The following is a 17,310-nucleotide window of genomic DNA, read 5'->3' as shown; positions in this document are numbered from 1 at the left end:
TGATCGGACAACGATTCCGCCCCCACCACCACTCTCCAGCCGAGGATGCGCCGTGCGACGGGCGAGCTCGCGAACGTCAGGTCCACGATAGACTCGCCCGTCCACCGCACGCAAGTCGCGATCGAGCCCCTATTAACGATACAGAGACCGACCGCGACCGCCCACTCCTCCAGCAGCCTACCACGAGCGTCCGTGAATGGGGAACCCCAAGCGACAGACTTCGCATTGAAGTCCCCCGCCAGTATCACTGAACGGGGAGCGAGGTGACGAGCGATCACCTCTAGCCCGTCCAGGAACCGCTCGAACTCGACGGTAGGCCGATTCGGAGAAAAGTACACCCCGATCACGACGATATTTTCTAACTGTACCGCGACGATCCCGGGGCCCCTGGTCACCATCGCCAGGGGGGGGACCATCGCGGTTCTTCTGATATGTATGGCCGCCAAGCCATCAACGTCCCCAAACCAACAGTCATCCGCTGGGGGAACGAAGTATGGCTCGGCGACCACAGCCACGTCAATTGACCACTCCGCCATGGTCTGGAGCAACATGTCCTGAGCCCCAGCGGAGTGGTTCAAGTTTCCCTGCAGGAAGCGATAGGTGTGATCCATTAAGGCTGAACCACATCCATCGCTCCCTCCCCTACTCCATTGCCCCCGCTATCGGGCGCGAACGCCTCAGCGGGGGACAAAGTGCCGGCCGGTGCTCCCCCGGCCAACCGCTTCTTTTGACGCCGCTTAGCTTGGCGGCGCCGATTTCGTTCAGCATTCTTGCTGGCCGGAGGGCAGGCCTTGCCCCCGGCCCGGTGGTCAGCCTTGCGCCCGGCCGCCGCACATAATAAGCAATGCGGCGCAGCCGAGCACACGGCCGCCTTGTGTCCCGGCTGACCACAGCGAAAGCACAATCCGCTGCGGTCAACCGCACTCGCGCATTTTGCGAGGCAGTGCCCAGTGCTGAAGCATCTGAGGCACCGCCAGGCGCGTGGTTCGAGAAGGCGCACGCGGGCCGCTATCCAGCCCACGCGCAACCTGCCCGGTTCCCCCGACGGTCTCCCGGGCGGAGGAGCAGCCAAGGAGGTGGCCGCCTCTACCGGGCAACGCACCCAAACAGAGCCAGCCCCGGTATAACCGAGGCGCAGCTCGCCTACAGTTATATTCTCCAGGGCGCAGTTGCCCCGGGCGGCAATAGCCGCCGCCACCTCATCCTTAGTGGTGCAGTCGTCCAGGCCGGTCACTCTCAATTCAGCCATTTTGACCGGCCTGTGCACTCGAACCTCCTCCTCAGGCAGAACCGTACGGAGCTTCGCCGCCAGATGCTCCGCGATGCCGGAACTATCGGCACCGGGACACTCCAGCAGCTTGGCCCCATTGGCCGTCAGCCTACAGCGGAGGCCCTCCCCCGCCCCGATCTCGTCCAGATCAATAGCCGCGCGCGCCCGGGAGACTACATCTCCGTATGACACGCCCTTGGCCTCGGCGGCCGGCAGCAGCGTTAAGACCACTGCCGCCGACCGCGGCGCGAGCGACGACTTCTTCTTCGTCTTCTTTTTCTTGTTGGCGGCCACAGGCGCTCGACCCTGTTGGGGAGCAGCCTGAGACGCCGCAGTGGCCGGTGCTCCACCCACTTGGGGAGCTGTCGGTACGGCCCTCTTGGCACCCCGCCGGGCCACCACATTCCACCCCTCGTCCATGTTAGACGGGGGCGGGGGCAGCGGACGGGGTTGAGGCGCTTGCGATGTGCACTTCGCGTTAGCGCCGCCCCCCCGCTTGGCTCTGTCTCGCCCCGGGCCCGCCCTTGTGGCTGGAGCCTGTACGGGGGTGGAGCGGGTCACTGCAGCACCCGACACCGCGGCATGTGTAGACGCAGGCCGTTCAGCGTCACTAGCGACAATACGTTTCGCTTCGAGAGCCGCCAGCCCGCCACCCAGCCTTTCCATTACAGCCTGGACGGTGCGATCGATAATCTCGTCCAGGCTGTAGCAATTCGGTTCCGGCAGGCCCACGATCCGTGGCCCCGCGGATCCCTGCTGCCGCTCGACGGCCGTCGCCTCCCTAGACCGCGGCGACGGGAGACGCGAACGCCGCTGTACCGCGCGCGATGGTGGCAGCACGGGCCACGGGTCGCCAGCCGCCGCTGAGGGACAGGGACCCCGAGGGACCCCGGAGACCAGCGGCGACACCGCCGGCACAGATGCCGGAGGAGTCCGCGACCCAGCGGCACGCGGCAACGCGGGCGACGACCTCGTCGCGGCCACCCGCTTGGTAGCAGCAACCTTGCCATCGGGCCGCTGCTGCGCCTGTAGCTGTGCTCGGAGCCTCAAATTCTCCGCCATCAGCTGCACCACCTGGTCATTGGCGGAAGCAACCGAAGGCAGAACCTTCGAGACTCGCGAGACGACTTCCCGCAGCCTGCGGCCAGCAGCTTTGGTTTTGGCACTGGTCGCCGCATACGACTTGACGGTCTTCATGGCCCTGCCTATGACCAAGGCAGGGTCCCGAAGACCGCCCTCCTCCTCTTCTGTCGTCCGCCCGTCCAGCGAGGCGACAGACATCGACGCCGATGACGGCGCCGGTGACGGTGCGCCCTTCCCCCGAGCGGGTCTCCCTTTAGGGGGCGGCATCTCCTCCGCGGCAGAGGCCGAATCGGAGACTACCACCACTTTCTCCGGTGGGGCATCCGTGTCGGAGGACGACGTTTGCCCCCCCTCCCCTTCGCGGGAAGAAACTCCCCTTGATTTTCTCTTCCGCCTAACTTTCCCTTTCGGGCCAGCCGCCTCGCAGTCGCTGACGAGCGCAGAGCGCGTCGAGCCAGCGCTGGCACACCTCGGTTCGACGGGTTTTCCGCTGCCCGTCGCACAGCCCCCTTCATCGTGGCATGCTTTGCCCCCCCCAGAATACGTGGGGCAGCATGCTCCCACCGAGGTGGAAGCACGGAGGGATTCTCCACCTAGAGTGGTACCCTCCTGGGGTAATTTTTTCATTAAGTCTGCCATCATTTATTTATTCCTTTATTATTTAACCAGGGGTCGGTCCCCTGGGACGGCCCTCACGACTGGACACCCTCCAGCCACTCATCCCATCACCGGGCACGTCACAGGCTTAGGATTAGGGCATTTTTTATAGAGGTTTGCATCCTCGCGGCCCCTACTAGGCAGCGGCCCCCGCCCCCCACCAAGTGGGGATTACGGTATGGGACAACCCTTGGGACTAGACTCCCTCCAGCCATTCATCCCATCGTCAGGTGTCAAAAACTTGGGATTGGGGCATTTTTTATAGAGGTTCGCATCCTCACGGCTCCTGCTAGGCAGCAGCCCCCGTCCCCTACTCGGTAGGGATTGCGGTGTGCTTCTTCGAAGCCACGCCGGTAAACCGGTACCCCCCTTTGGGGGGGCCTTCCCCTGTAGCCGCCAAGAGGCAGCCGGGGACATGGCAACCAGCGACCGGAAGGGAGTGCCCTCCGGTTCACTTCTCATCCACGTGGGGTCTACCATTACTGACAGACCCACACGTCTGACCACGGTGTGGCCACGCCGGCGTACCGGTACCCTCCTCTGGAGGGCCTTCCCCTTTAGCAGCCAAAGAGCTGCCGGGGACATGGCCTAGCACCCGCTTCACGCACCCTTTGTCCAGCAAAGGTGGGAAACGGGAACACGGTGTGCAGTCTTCTTTGTTCACGGCACCCCTGTGCAGACAACGCTGCTCCACGGTATCGGGGTGCACGCTTAAGCCCCACCGCCGCGACAAGGCGAGACCACGTTCGGTGGGGATGTCACTGGAGCTTGCCCTAATCTTGCATAAACAGACTACACACATCGACATAATCAAATAGCAAATATCATACATCAAAGACTAGCTCTCAAACACGAACTCATCGCGGACACACTTAAACCATACTAACAATACACCCCTAATAGAGTAAGATCCCAGGGCCCCCAGACGTCACGTATTTTCTGACGAACGAAATGTGGCCGACTGCGTAGTGTTAGTATGTACTAAGACCGCATGCCTACCTTGCTTAGACGGCCAATTTTCAGGTATCAGGTACTCAAGGTACATAAAATCATTACCTACTTCACGTAAATTCTGAAAGCTGTTTTTTTTTTTTTTTTATATATATGTCCACCAGACAACTGTTTTAAAACCTCTTATAAAAAGACAGACTGATCCAAAGGGCCAATCATCCTCTAAATTCAATTTAATACCTCTGTGGGTAAGAGCGTGAGGGCATTATCCACGCGCATAAGACTGAGTGAAACATGTTGTAGGATATATTGACTTCTCTGTCTTTCTATATCTCTCTTACAGTTGACTCATATCAATTAATTATTAATATTAAAAGAAAATCAGTTGTGTATGTTGTGTATGGTTCTATCGGTTAGTAACATGCATACACAAAAGCCGGCCCGATGTTACTGTACGAGAGAAAATAAATAAAATCGCTCACCTGGTCGATATAGCTGTCCCTAACACTCACGACTTACAAAAAACAATTACAGAAAAGATACACAATAATGAAGACCTTAAGGATGAAGTTTTAAGAATCTGGAAACAACAAAAAGTAAACATTGTCCCTTTAGTATTGTCCACAACAGGTGTTATTCAAAAACATATACACCACTGTTTGAAACTCCTTGACCTGAAACCGAACACTTACATGCTTCTTCAAAAAGTTGCTATATTAAGCACGTGCAGAATCGTAAGAAAGTTGCAAATAGATGATCAGCCACATAATGCAATATAGCAGAACACACCTAATTAGTCAAGCCCAAAAAAACCGTGGCATTTATCTTGACCGAGTCCGTAAATGCCAATAAAATACTACCAGCGCAAGCTGATAAAGTAAAAATATAAAAATCATAATCATAATAATAATAACAGGAAACAAATCACGCACAATCATCCGGCCCCAATTTAGGATTCCCTGTGTTATAGATACCAGACTGATAAAATTAAATATTCTTATATATGTTTGCCCGATGTGGTAATCAAACCGGCGACCCTCCGCGCAACAGTCAGATCCGCTAACTACTGCACCACCGAGTCAATCAGATTGTGAATCGGAACATTTAAAACACTTTTGATAACACACAATTTTATAATTCGTTACACGAAATTAAATAAACGGTAGTTCATTTATTTTGATTAAACCTCTTTGTTTCAGTTAAGGAAAGTTATTAACGTAACATTATGAATGCTTTTAATTAATTTTTAATCTTTCATTCAATTTTTCAGATCTCACAAGGCACGCAAGTCAAGTTAGACTCTTTGCCCAACGTTTCGAAGAAGAATTTTATCAGACCTTTCGAGAAAGGCATATGAGATAGGTACTAAGAGAGCCAAACGTCAGTGTAATTAAATTTGGGAACAGGTGGAAGCAACACGGAATGAATCAAAATAATAATAATAATAATAATTAATCTGAAGTAATTTGACAGGGCCGCGACTTCGGTTCGACTTTCATATTTAATTAAATCATTTCGTACACATTTTGGCGCCGACGAAAATAGAATGAACATTTTATTGCTTCACGACTCCTCCGTGGAAACGTAAAGAAATGCTGCCTATTTCTGCCACGCTGCCTATTTCTACCGTGAAGCAGTAATGCGTTTCGGTTTGAAGGGTGGGGTAGTCGTTGTAACTATACTTGAGACCTTCGAACTTATATCTCAAGGTGAGTGGCGATTTACGTTGTAGATGTCTATGGGCTCCAGTAACCACTTAACACCAGGTGGGCTGTGCACTCGTCCTCCGATCTAAGCAATAAAATAAAAAAAAAGTAGGTTCATCTAATTTTAAATAGCCACTGGAACTCACAGATACACCTCTGAAGTCGTTTTCGGCTAAAGGGTGTATACGTATCAAGCGATACAACTATGAAATCCCGCAGGCAGGTTTTTCTACTGGAACACGTACTTAACACGTGTCAACGAATGACTTTCACTATGAAGGATCGTATAATAGAAATCATCGTATAATAGAAGTAGACCGCTGATAGGACGTAGGTAATGTGAAAATCAACGGAATACGTCATTTAATAATAATAGTAAGCCATTTATTTCTTGCTTTACAAAGTTTAAAAAAAAATATAATAAATATAAATGTATGTGTTAGTATTTAGGATGCTATATAATAAATAAATATAAATGTATGTATTAGTATCCTAACAAAAGAGTTTTGTAATGAATCAGTAAAATTTAGTTAGCAAGAACCCTGGATCGGGTAAAGGCCTCCTCCAAAGATGCCCAAGCGTCTCTATCCTGTGCTACGTCTATCCAGTTTGGGCCATTTATCAAAACAAACAAAAAAATGTCAAAAATTTAATAAGTGTTCGTTGGTCCAGGTTATAAAATTTCAATTTAAATAGAACCTCGAACCACAGTCACGTGTAATTTAATCTGTGCCAAGAAATCTAAGTCGTGATAAATTTAAAATCGTTTATAGATAACAAAAACAAACGTGGACCACCAATAAAATTATATTTAAAATGAACGAAAATTCTTTAATACTCTCCACAGGTAGTTAATTCATAAAATCATAAAACATCAAAGCGGGAATTCTTAGTTGCGCCCGAATTGCGTCGCCGGTATCCATATGTTTTAGTAATATCGACGCACACAAATAAACTCGAGTGCCCACTCGAATGAGTTACTGTAAAATAAAATACAATACACAGTAATAAGATAAATAATCTTCTAGATTTTAAATAAAACCTGATTTTGAATTGCTGTCGTTTTTCACTGATGGTAGGACCTCTTGGGAGTCCGCACGGGTAGGTACCACCACCCTGCCTATTTCTGCCGTGGAGCAGTAATGCGCTTCGGTTTGAAGAGTGGGGTAGCCGTTGTAACTATACTGAGACCTTAGAACTTATATCTCAAGGTGGGTGGCGCATTTACGTTGCAGATGTTAATGAGCTCCAGTAAACATTTAACCCCAAGTGGGCTCTGAGCTCGTCCACCCATCTAAGGAATATAAAAAAATTTATGAAGGAATAAGTGAAAGATGGTAGAAAAAATATATGTGATAAAATATACGAATTAAGTGAGGCATGCGAAAAAAGAAATGGAACACTGCTCCTGGCAACCAATCCAAGGTGCTGTATTCAAAGAACAAGGTAAGAACATTAATTTTGTACTGATTTGTCAACAAATGAGTTAGTATCGAGATAATTTTGGCATGCCGAATAATGTTACGTAACAAAAATCGATTTATCACTGAACAAATATATCAATTAATGCTATACTTATACATTTATGTATTTTTTAAAACAAGTTAATTTTTTCTACGTTATCCATTGAAGAACATCATAACAATTAGTTAGAATCTACAAACTACTCTAACATTAGAAAAATGAATGTTAAAAATTATTTTAGTTTAAAAAACAAGACATCTGTATTTGTGGTAGGAGTTCGATCCTCAGGTGATCAACTGTGAAAACTCTACTAAATAATTCACTAAATAATGCATCAAACGTAAAAACGGTGTATTTTCCTAACTACGTGGCAAATTATGAGCTGCTACCGGCTTGTCACCGCTGTATCTACTGTGAAGGAACAATTCATTCCAATTCGAAAGGATACTAATAATTCAAAGTTAGTGTCATCAGTAAGATCTTCTTCGGTTTTTTCAAGTCGTAAATACAATTGTTAAGAAATGACAAACGAACATCACATGAGATGTCACTGCCAACGTTGTGGCAAATGTCATTGTCATATTCATGAGTGAACGCTCTGAGTAAGATTATATTATTATAGTCTGCACTTTCTGTTCCGGATGTTTGGTTGTTGGTCGTGGATTGAACTTTAAGATGTAAAAAATAACCTCACATAAAAATTAATTGTAATAATTTTAAAGAAAAAACAGAAATAAAGAGGTCCAATTAAAAAACAAGCCAGATTTTCATTAACAATAAAAGGTACTTTTGCGATTTAATCTCGCATTTTGACAATGGGTTTTTCCCAAAGTTCCGAGTACATTCCATGATTACAAAAGATAGTGGTTAAAAGCTGTAAAGCGTTCAAAATGACAATAAAGAACGCGAAATTTAATCATAAGATAAGTTTCAATTATATTATTAAGATATTAAGACCAAACAATACTCACCGTTACATGTTAAAACTGAACGGTAACAAAGCTATCATACGACCTCAATCGAACCTGCCAGCAATTGCTCGATACCTTGTATTTTTTTAAACTATTTCCTTCTGAGAACCCTTTTTGACCTAATAAAAAGAAACGAAAAAAGGCAGTTTACAAAGTACCCATTCTTAATCGTATATACCAGAAACCCAAACAGTTTGGGCTCATAATGCGTACACTCAGTCTCATACATCTATATTTTCTACTACGACACTCATAAATTCAAGTGTCAGTCAGTGTACGAAGCCCGGCAGTATATGGCGCATTGATGCAAATTTACCATTCAGTCACACAGATATTCCTCAGTGAATTTGATTAACTCGAGATGACATCAAACGCAGATGGTAAATTTTGGGTCGTGTGACGTTCGTCTAGTCAGATTTTGCCGATACGGATCTAAAGTGTGCGCATAATTACATTCTAGTACTAGTACAAACTTTTAAAGAAGATAGTTTGCAATTACTCCGCCTTTCGATACTAAATTATAAAGGTTATACGGTAATCTATCAGGCTAATATTCAGAATATTATTACGCCGGAAAGAGGAACGCCATCTAGCGCCGAATAGCCGAACGAATATCGAGTACAAGTACAACGCCATCTATTGTCAGATAGCGAAAACACATCGAAGGTACTCGACTTGTGAAGAATGTTCTCGACGATTCTAGGGATGTCGTATCGACTATAAAAGCATTGCAGAGAAGCACGCAGTCAGTTAGTAATCGGAACTACTCGAATCGAAACAGCGAACGAATCACCTGAAGCGAAGCGGATGAATTTCGCTTAAACTACACCTTCAGGCAGAGGGCATGAAATTTAATGTTTCTGTAAGACAAGAACAGAACTCCATTTAAATTACTGGTGCCAAGGTGTATTTTTTTTTGCCGTATAGGCAGACGAGCGTACGGCCCACCTGATGGTGAGTGGTTACCGTCACTCAAGGACGTCAGCAATGCCAGGGGCAGAGCCGAGCCGCTGCCTACCGTTTAATACTCTCCACAAGCCTCGTTTGAAGAAGGGCATATCATAGCGCTCGGGAAACACCGTGGAGAAGAGGTCATTCCATAGCCGGATGGTACGTGGCAAAAAAGATCTCTGGAAACGCACTGTGGATGAACGTAGTGGCTCCAGGTAGTATGGATGAACTCTACTCCGGTGGCGGGCGGTGCGATGGTAAAAGCGAGATGTCGGTATCATCTCGAACAATTCCTCAGAGCACTCCCCATGGAACATACGCTACAGAATACAGAGGGAACCGAAGTCCCTCCGCAGACCCAGAGGTTCCAAACAATCCGTAAGAATGGGATCGAACGGGATGGGAAGATGGTATCGATCCTGCACGAGTATGTATCACCATCTCACTTGTTTCTGACACTCCAATTCTTCAGCCAAGATAAATGATGACCATGCTGCCATGATAACTATAGACCCTCGTAACTACTTAACACAATCAAAAAAGTATTAAAAACCTACAAAATAGTAGCAACTATTTTTGTGTAGGTATATTACAATATACACAAAAAATAAATTGAATTAATCAATTTTTGTTTAAATATTGTGTTAAAAAACTACTTAATATTCATATATCCACTAAACCATTGTTAATGGTGTTTCCAAACTTAATCAGAGTGAGCCAATTTTTTTGGCACCCACCCAAAGACAAGTGCCCAACAAGCAGTGTTTATGGGCATCGAAGGACGAAACTTTGCCGCTTATCGAAGAAATATCAGGGCATATCTGGAAGCTTTTATGGGAGAAGTTTCTAGTTCACATTATCAAATATGGAACAAGAGCGATCGCTGTGTTACAGTTGATTTATTTTTTAACAAATACTTACATAGTTTTGTTTTTGCTACTAAACATTTTAACCATCTACTTTACATACATATAATATGTCATTTTTCAGAACGTGTGTTTGTCGCTGAACTTCCATCACGAAATATGAAGTTAATAAAACAACAATGACATGAGAGAGGAGAGAGAGAGAGATATAGAATGAGATTTTTTGAAATTCATTTACCGAGTATTCAATTCTCAATAAACACAGGATCTCTTTAGAATGTGATTATGTAAATAAAAAGATGGAAATAAAGGACAAGATTTGTAAAATAAAAACACTTATTATCACTATCATCTTTTAAATTGACCGTTAATTTAGTTGTACAATCAATTTTTTAAGGATTAAAGTACAAAATAAGTTTATTTAGTTTTATTTATTTTCATTTATTGATTTATTTACATCTTCAGAGATGTTCCCCGAACAACCTCCATTATATTATTAAGTTTATGTCTTTGGTTTGTTCGACATATGAAAACTAAGTTTGTCTGCACGGAGTTCGAATTAGCGGGTTAGTTTCCGAGCCCTTTATAAGGTAACTGAAGTAGTTACAAACTTAGAAGTTATTCGCAAATGCATCTGTATGAAACTTCAAAGGAATTTGCTACGTGTCTTTTAGAATTACTGAATGAATGGATGTAAGCTTTGATTAGTACTAACAAAATTAAGACAAACCACCAAAATATCTTGCAAAGTTACACGCGACTTCGTTTCTTTTATTTAATTAAAAAAATCTAAAATGTTTTTGTACGTCCTAACACATGTTTGTAAATATGTATACTAATTACATACATACATGAGTTTAGAGAAATCTTGAGCGGATATTAATGCAAAATATTTGAATAATGACGAATATTATCGTATTCTTGTATATATAACTAGTCAGGTCATAAGTATTGTCACACAGTAAAAACTTTTCTTTTAGAATGCTGGCCACAAAAAAGTTTATTGAATTCGAATTTCGAATTGTTCATGAAAATAAAAATGTATACTTTTAGAATTTTACTCATTTTTAAATATGGAGTGGACGCTTAAAGAAGACCGTGTTGCAGTTATTGCGTTGCATCGTTGCGGTTACGCGCCAATTCAAATTTTTAACATACTGAAAATTTTGAATATAACCAAAAGATTCGTTTATCGTACCATCAAACGATACAATGAAGACTCTAGTGTAGATGACAGGTCAAGAAATGGTCGCCCTCGGTCTGTTAGGACTCCAGCAGTGATAAAAGCTGTGAAGGCGCGAATTCAAAGAAATCCCAAACGTAAGCAGAAACTGTTGGCCCTTCAGATGGGGTTAAGCAGAACCACGGTGAAAAGGGTGTTAAATGAAGACTTAGGGCTTCGGGCATATCGAAGAAAAACAGGACATCGTTTGAATGCTCGTCTAATGGACCTGAGACTGAAGAGATGCCGCGCTTTGTTGAAGCGGTACGCGGGAAAAATATATCGGGAAATTCCTTTTTCGGATGAAAAATTTTTTACCGTAGAAGAGAGCTACAACAAACAAAATGATAAGGTGTACGCACACAGTAGTGAAGAAGCGAGCAATCGTATTCCGCGTGTCCAACGAGGTCATTTTCCATTCTCGCTCATGGTATGGTTGGGAGTTTCTTATTGGGGCTTAACAGAGGTACATTTTTGTGAGAAAGGTGTAAAAACGAATGCAGTTGTGTATCAAAATACAGTCCTGACGAACCTTGTGGAACCTGTTTCTCATACCATGTTCAATAACAGGCACTGGGTATTCCAACAAGATTCGGCGCCAGCTCATAGAGCGAAGAGCACACAAGAGTGGCTGGCGGCGCGTGAAATCGACTTCATCCGGCACGAAGATTGGCCCTCCTCCAGTCCAGATTTGAATCCGTTAGATTACAAGATATGGCAACACTTGGAGGAAAAGGCGTGTTCAAAGCCTCATCCCAATTTGGAGTCACTCAAGACATCCTTGATTAAGGCAGCCGCCGATATTGACATGGACCTCGTTCGTGCTGCGATAGACGACTGGCCGCGCAGATTGAAAGCCTGTATTCAAAATCACGGAGGTCATTTTGAATAAACTTTAGTGTCATAAGAATCTATGTTTTGTTAAGTTCATTTTGGTATATGAATGGTTACATAATGAATAAACTTGTTTCAATTATTTTACATTAAACATGTGACAGAATTTATGACCTGACTAGGTATAATCTGAATCTCGGAAACGGCTCCAACGATTTTCATAAAATTTAATATACAGGGGATTTCGGGGGCGATAAATCGATTTAGCTACGATTTATTTTCAGAAAATGTTGTTTTATTCGTGTTTTCAATAATGAACTCTTCCCGACATCTATTGGCGAATAATAATACTATTTTTCTTAATTGAGTGCAACTAACCGCTTTAAAGACACAACAAGATGGCGTTATCAAAAAAAAAAACGAAAAGCTCGGTCATCATCTAGTTTTATACTTAAGTATTGTATTGAAAATGAAACAATTAATTCGTAATTTTCCAACAAGGCTCCAAAACAAAAACGTTTGTTTCTAAATTATAAAAACGAGGCCTTGAACAATGGTAGCGCTGCTGAGCTTAGCCTAGTCACTTAAAAAGGGATCGAGTGTAATTACGAAATTTGTCAAATAATAAATAAGAGTTTGTTCTTTGGACTCTCGCTTAGGCGACGTGATTAGTAAGCAAGAATACAGGGGCGCAATAAGGATCCATTTTCACGATGCCTAAAATTTTCAATTGCACATCTTTGTTTTTATACATATTTATACTTTATATACTTCACTACTTATTATTAAGATCTTTTAAAACGTAGGGCATCGTAGTGTATAAATGCCCTGGGATGCCAAGTAATAATAATAATAATAAATAAATACTAACTATCACGCCACGTTAACTGGTCCCGTGCTAAGCTTGTAAAGAACTTGTCTTACAGGTACCAGATAACGGAAATAAATGTAAGATTTTTTATTATTATACACATTTTTTTTTATAACAACTAAGAGGCAAACGAGCAGACGAGTCACCTGATGGTAAGTGATTCACCGCCGCCCACGGTCACCAGCGTTTACGCCAGTGCGTTGCCTACCCTGCAGATAAGAATATGCTCTTTTCTTGAATAACCCAATGTCGCAGTTGTTGGGGAAGACCGCTGATGGCAACGAATTCCAGAGATTTACTGTGCGTGGCAGAAAACTGTTTTTAAAACGCATTGTAGTGGAACGCCAACCATCCAGATGGTGCGGATGATAGTTCCGGCGAGACGGTCGGTTGCGAAAATCAGCGGCTTCTATTAAATTGAACAACTCCTCGGAACACTCCCCATTGTAAATTCTGTAAAGTATGCATAGGGAAGATAGATCCCTACGCAGTGCCAAATACATAAATATATTTAATATACATCCATTAACCTGGAAAAGACATTTTATATTTATCACACAAATATCTTTCCTTGGCGGGATTCGAACCCGCGACCCCCTTGTGTAGTGACCATGTCACTTACCACTAGACGACCGTTGAAGTAACATCAGTTACAAATATTGACGTTCTAATATTTCTGATTGTTAACAATTTCCGAAGTCAAAGTAAGGCGTCTAGAAATTTTAAAAAAGAATTAATGAAAAATGTATATATTAATATCGTAGGTCGTCTAAATACACCTCTGCTAACCGATTTCAGAATCGTTTTAAGACACTCCGAAGATTTATATCGAAACCAGTTTCATTTATTAAAATTGTCGACTGAAAAGCTAAAGTTTATTTTTAAAATGTAAATACATAGAGGTTAGATAGAGCTTAAGATCTTGACCTTTTGCGTCACGATACTTAAATAAATAACCATTCTCATACTAACATCTGTGTAAGTACATCAATAATTACTATTATAAAAAGATAGTTTCTGATAAACTAACTCGCATTCGTAATTATTGTTAATAGCGACAACCTCTATTACATCTTATTACTTTGATTGCTTACTAAGTATTGTACATTTTCTTTAAATTTACTGTATTACTTTTTGAGAAAATAATGATCTTTAATTGCAAACAAGAATTTTCTGTAAATGCCACTAGCTTTTAGGAGAAAAGAGCTATGCCTGTCATATGCCATTAACCATATAACAAACAACAAAGACTCATTTATACTAAAGGACCCTGTACCATCGGATATAGAATTTAGGTTACAACCAACCCTTTCATCTCCTTTGAGGTTAAGAATTAAAAAATACCTCGCAGAAATAAATTTAGATTTTCCCCCGGTGTTTCCACGTAAACACCACTACTATCCTCCGTGGCACCAATCAAATTTCACAATAAATATGGAAATAGCTCAAAATAATCCCCGAGACACCACATCAGATTATATCTACAAAGATCTTTTCTACGAAATTAAAAATAATCACTTAGACTTCAAGATGTACTACACGGACGGCTCAGTCTGTGAAGGTAGATCTGGTTGCGCTATTGTATCTGAAAATTATAGTTGCAAGAATAGACTCCAAGACTATACCTCTATATTCACATGCGAAGCAGTTGCTATACTAGAATGCTTAAACATTATTAAGACAAAAACAAATCACAAAAAATATATAGTTTTCACTGATTCAATGTCTACCCTCATGGCCCTTTCAAATAATCACAACAAAAACCCCCTTATTATTCTGATCAAGGAAATTCTAACCGGGCTTATAGATAACAATTACATAATAAAGCTAATCTGGATTCCTAGTCACCAAGGCATATCTGGAAATGAAAGAGCTGACACAGAAGCTAAGAGAGCCACAAAGTTAGCCCAATGTAATTACCTTACTTCTAATATACAGGATCTTAAAAAACACATTAAATGGAAGATTAAAACACTCTGGAATAGCTATTGGGTAAAAGATAATAAAAGTGCTTTATATGATATAAGAAAATCCGTTTTTGAAAAAAGGAATTTTCAGATTAATAATAGAAAAGATCAAGTAGTTTTAAATAGATTAAGAATAGGTCACTGTAACATTACTCACATCCATCTTATTACAAAAGAAGAAATAAAGAAATGTAGTCGATGTGATAGCAATATATCTATTAAGCATTTACTAACTGAGTGCCCAATGTTTAATGCAGAAAGACATACTTCTGCCTTGCCTATGTGTTTGTTTGACTGTTTAAATATTAATGTAAAATGTACTTTAAAATTCCTGAAAATTATAGATTACCATAGATTAATTTAACTATAAGCTTATAGTGGTCGTTAATGACCATTGTAGTCAAAAAGCGACCTTAAATAAAAAAAAAAAAAAAAAAAAAAAGTATTTCCTGTCTTTTTAAGTGTGAAGACATCACATAATCTGTCAATCAAATTGGTGAGGAATACTTGGTCTGACGTTTGATAATTTTTATCTAATATGATTTTATTGTGTGACAGCTATGAACGCAATTGATACTTAAGCCTCTTGTCTCAAAGTGATTTATGACATAAGCAATGTGACGTTTTTTCTTCTTTTTTTATTACTTAGATGCTCACGGCCCGCCTGCTATTAAGATTACTGAAGCCCATAGACATAATACAACGTTCTTTAACGAGTTGTATAACAGCTGTTCGATATTTCAAACCAGAACGCATAATTGCTTCGTAGCAGAAATAGACAGGACGGTGATACCTATCAGTGTGCTTTAAAAATATGTCCTAAGTAATTATGCAAATTAAAAATTTTGCGGGTATGTTTTTTTGTTTGTTTTTATAGCTTAGATGAAATGGGTGGACGAGCTCACAGCCCACCTGGTGTTAAGTGGCTACTGTAGCATATAGACATCTATAACGTAAATGCGCCACCCACCTTGAGACATAAGTTCTAGGGTCTTAGTATAGTTATTGTTATATAATAATACTAGCGACCCGCCCTCGCTTCGCTTCGGAAACTATAATTTATTATTGATTTCTCCACTATTTAATGGATGTTATTATACATATAAGCCTTTCTCTTCAATCACTTTATCTATTAAAAAAAACCGCATCAAAATCCGTTGCGTAGTTTTAAAGATTTAAGCATACATAGGGACAGACAGATATAGGGACAGAGAAAGCGACTTTGTTTTATATTATGTAGTGATGTTAATATATTGTTTTTGAATGTACTTAAATGAGGGCTCACCTTTTGAAAACATTGTGGTTTTATTCTTGTTGCTATTATATGACGGTATGACTATTCCTTGCAATAGTCACACCGTCCGACTTGAAAAGCGAGAGATCCGTTATGCAAAAATAATTGTTACTTCGATCGCTATAGAAATAGCCTGGCTATTGATATCCACATTCCTTTGTAGGCTTGCAAACTCCACCACCCACCGTCAGGTATTACGTCAAATTCACTTCGAAATTAAATATGAACTTGACGTGATCATTTCTATTTTGTAATTCACCTTAAGACGTAGTGTGTTTCATTCTTAAGATCGATAGTGGAATTCACGATGACATGATCGCCGCTGAACATTTAATAGCAGATAAGTCGTCGTGGCCTAAAGGATAAGACGTCCGGTGCATTCGTTGTTGCGATGCACCGGTGTTCGAATCCCGCAGGTGGGTACCAATTTTTGTAATGGAATACGTACTTAACAAATGTTCACGATTGACTTCCACGGTGAAGGAATAACATCGTGTAATAAAAATCAAACCCGCAAAATTAGAATTTGCGTAATCACTGGTGGTAGGACCTCTTTTGAGTCCGCACGGGTAGGAACTTATATCTTAAGGTGGGTGGCGCATTTACGTTGTATATGGGCTCCAGTAACCACTTAATACCAGGTGGGCTGTGAGCTCGTCCACCCATCTAAGCAATAAAAAAATAAAAAAAGATGTGACAAGAGTTTGTCTACCTATCTTGAGCAGTACAAAAGAGTTTTGATAGATCACCAAAACCAGAGATGAGCCAAAGCCAAAAACAAGAAATAAAACTGACTGAAACCGGTACGAACTAACAGCCTACAGTTCTAAAGACGTGTTTACACACGCGTTATTAATAAAGAAAAGATCGCGTTACGCCGTCTGAATCGACGCGTTACGAATGTGGACGACTCTTAACGTACCAAATTGGCACTGACTGGTCCACGTTTCAGAGAAATTCTATGATGCCACATGTAATATACGTGATCCGCGTACTGTTACACAAGCATGTATTCCTTCGTCATCTACTATATTATGACACAAGATATTTTTTGTGTGGCATAGGTAAGCAAACCTCAGGCTTCACCTGCGCGTACCTGGTCTGGTCATCTGGACATCACAACACAGTAACTGAATTGTCAAAAACTCAAAGCGATCCCACCATTAAAACCACCCTAATGGTACTCAAAAATAGATTGTCTAG

At 42.3% G+C, this 17,310-nt stretch overlaps 1 protein-coding gene and 1 long non-coding RNA gene across 3 annotated transcripts in view; both read left to right on the top strand.

Annotated features, from left to right (window-relative positions):
• Nucleotides 1-17,310, top strand: part of LOC105841398 (uncharacterized) — a 379,110-nt gene that overhangs the window by 139,792 nt on the left and 222,008 nt on the right. The window lies entirely within an intron of this gene.
• LOC134201393 (uncharacterized) lies at nt 7,653-10,335 on the top strand. The gene is made up of 2 exons (XR_009976667.1): nt 7,653-7,914; nt 10,044-10,335. It is a non-coding gene; the product is annotated as an uncharacterized LOC134201393 (long non-coding RNA).

The sequence above is a fragment of the Bombyx mori genome, chromosome 25 (genome assembly GCF_030269925.1).
Source record: "Bombyx mori chromosome 25, ASM3026992v2".
Lineage (NCBI taxonomy): Eukaryota > Metazoa > Arthropoda > Insecta > Lepidoptera > Bombycidae > Bombyx > Bombyx mori.
This window is presented reverse-complemented; position numbering and strand designations above follow the sequence as displayed.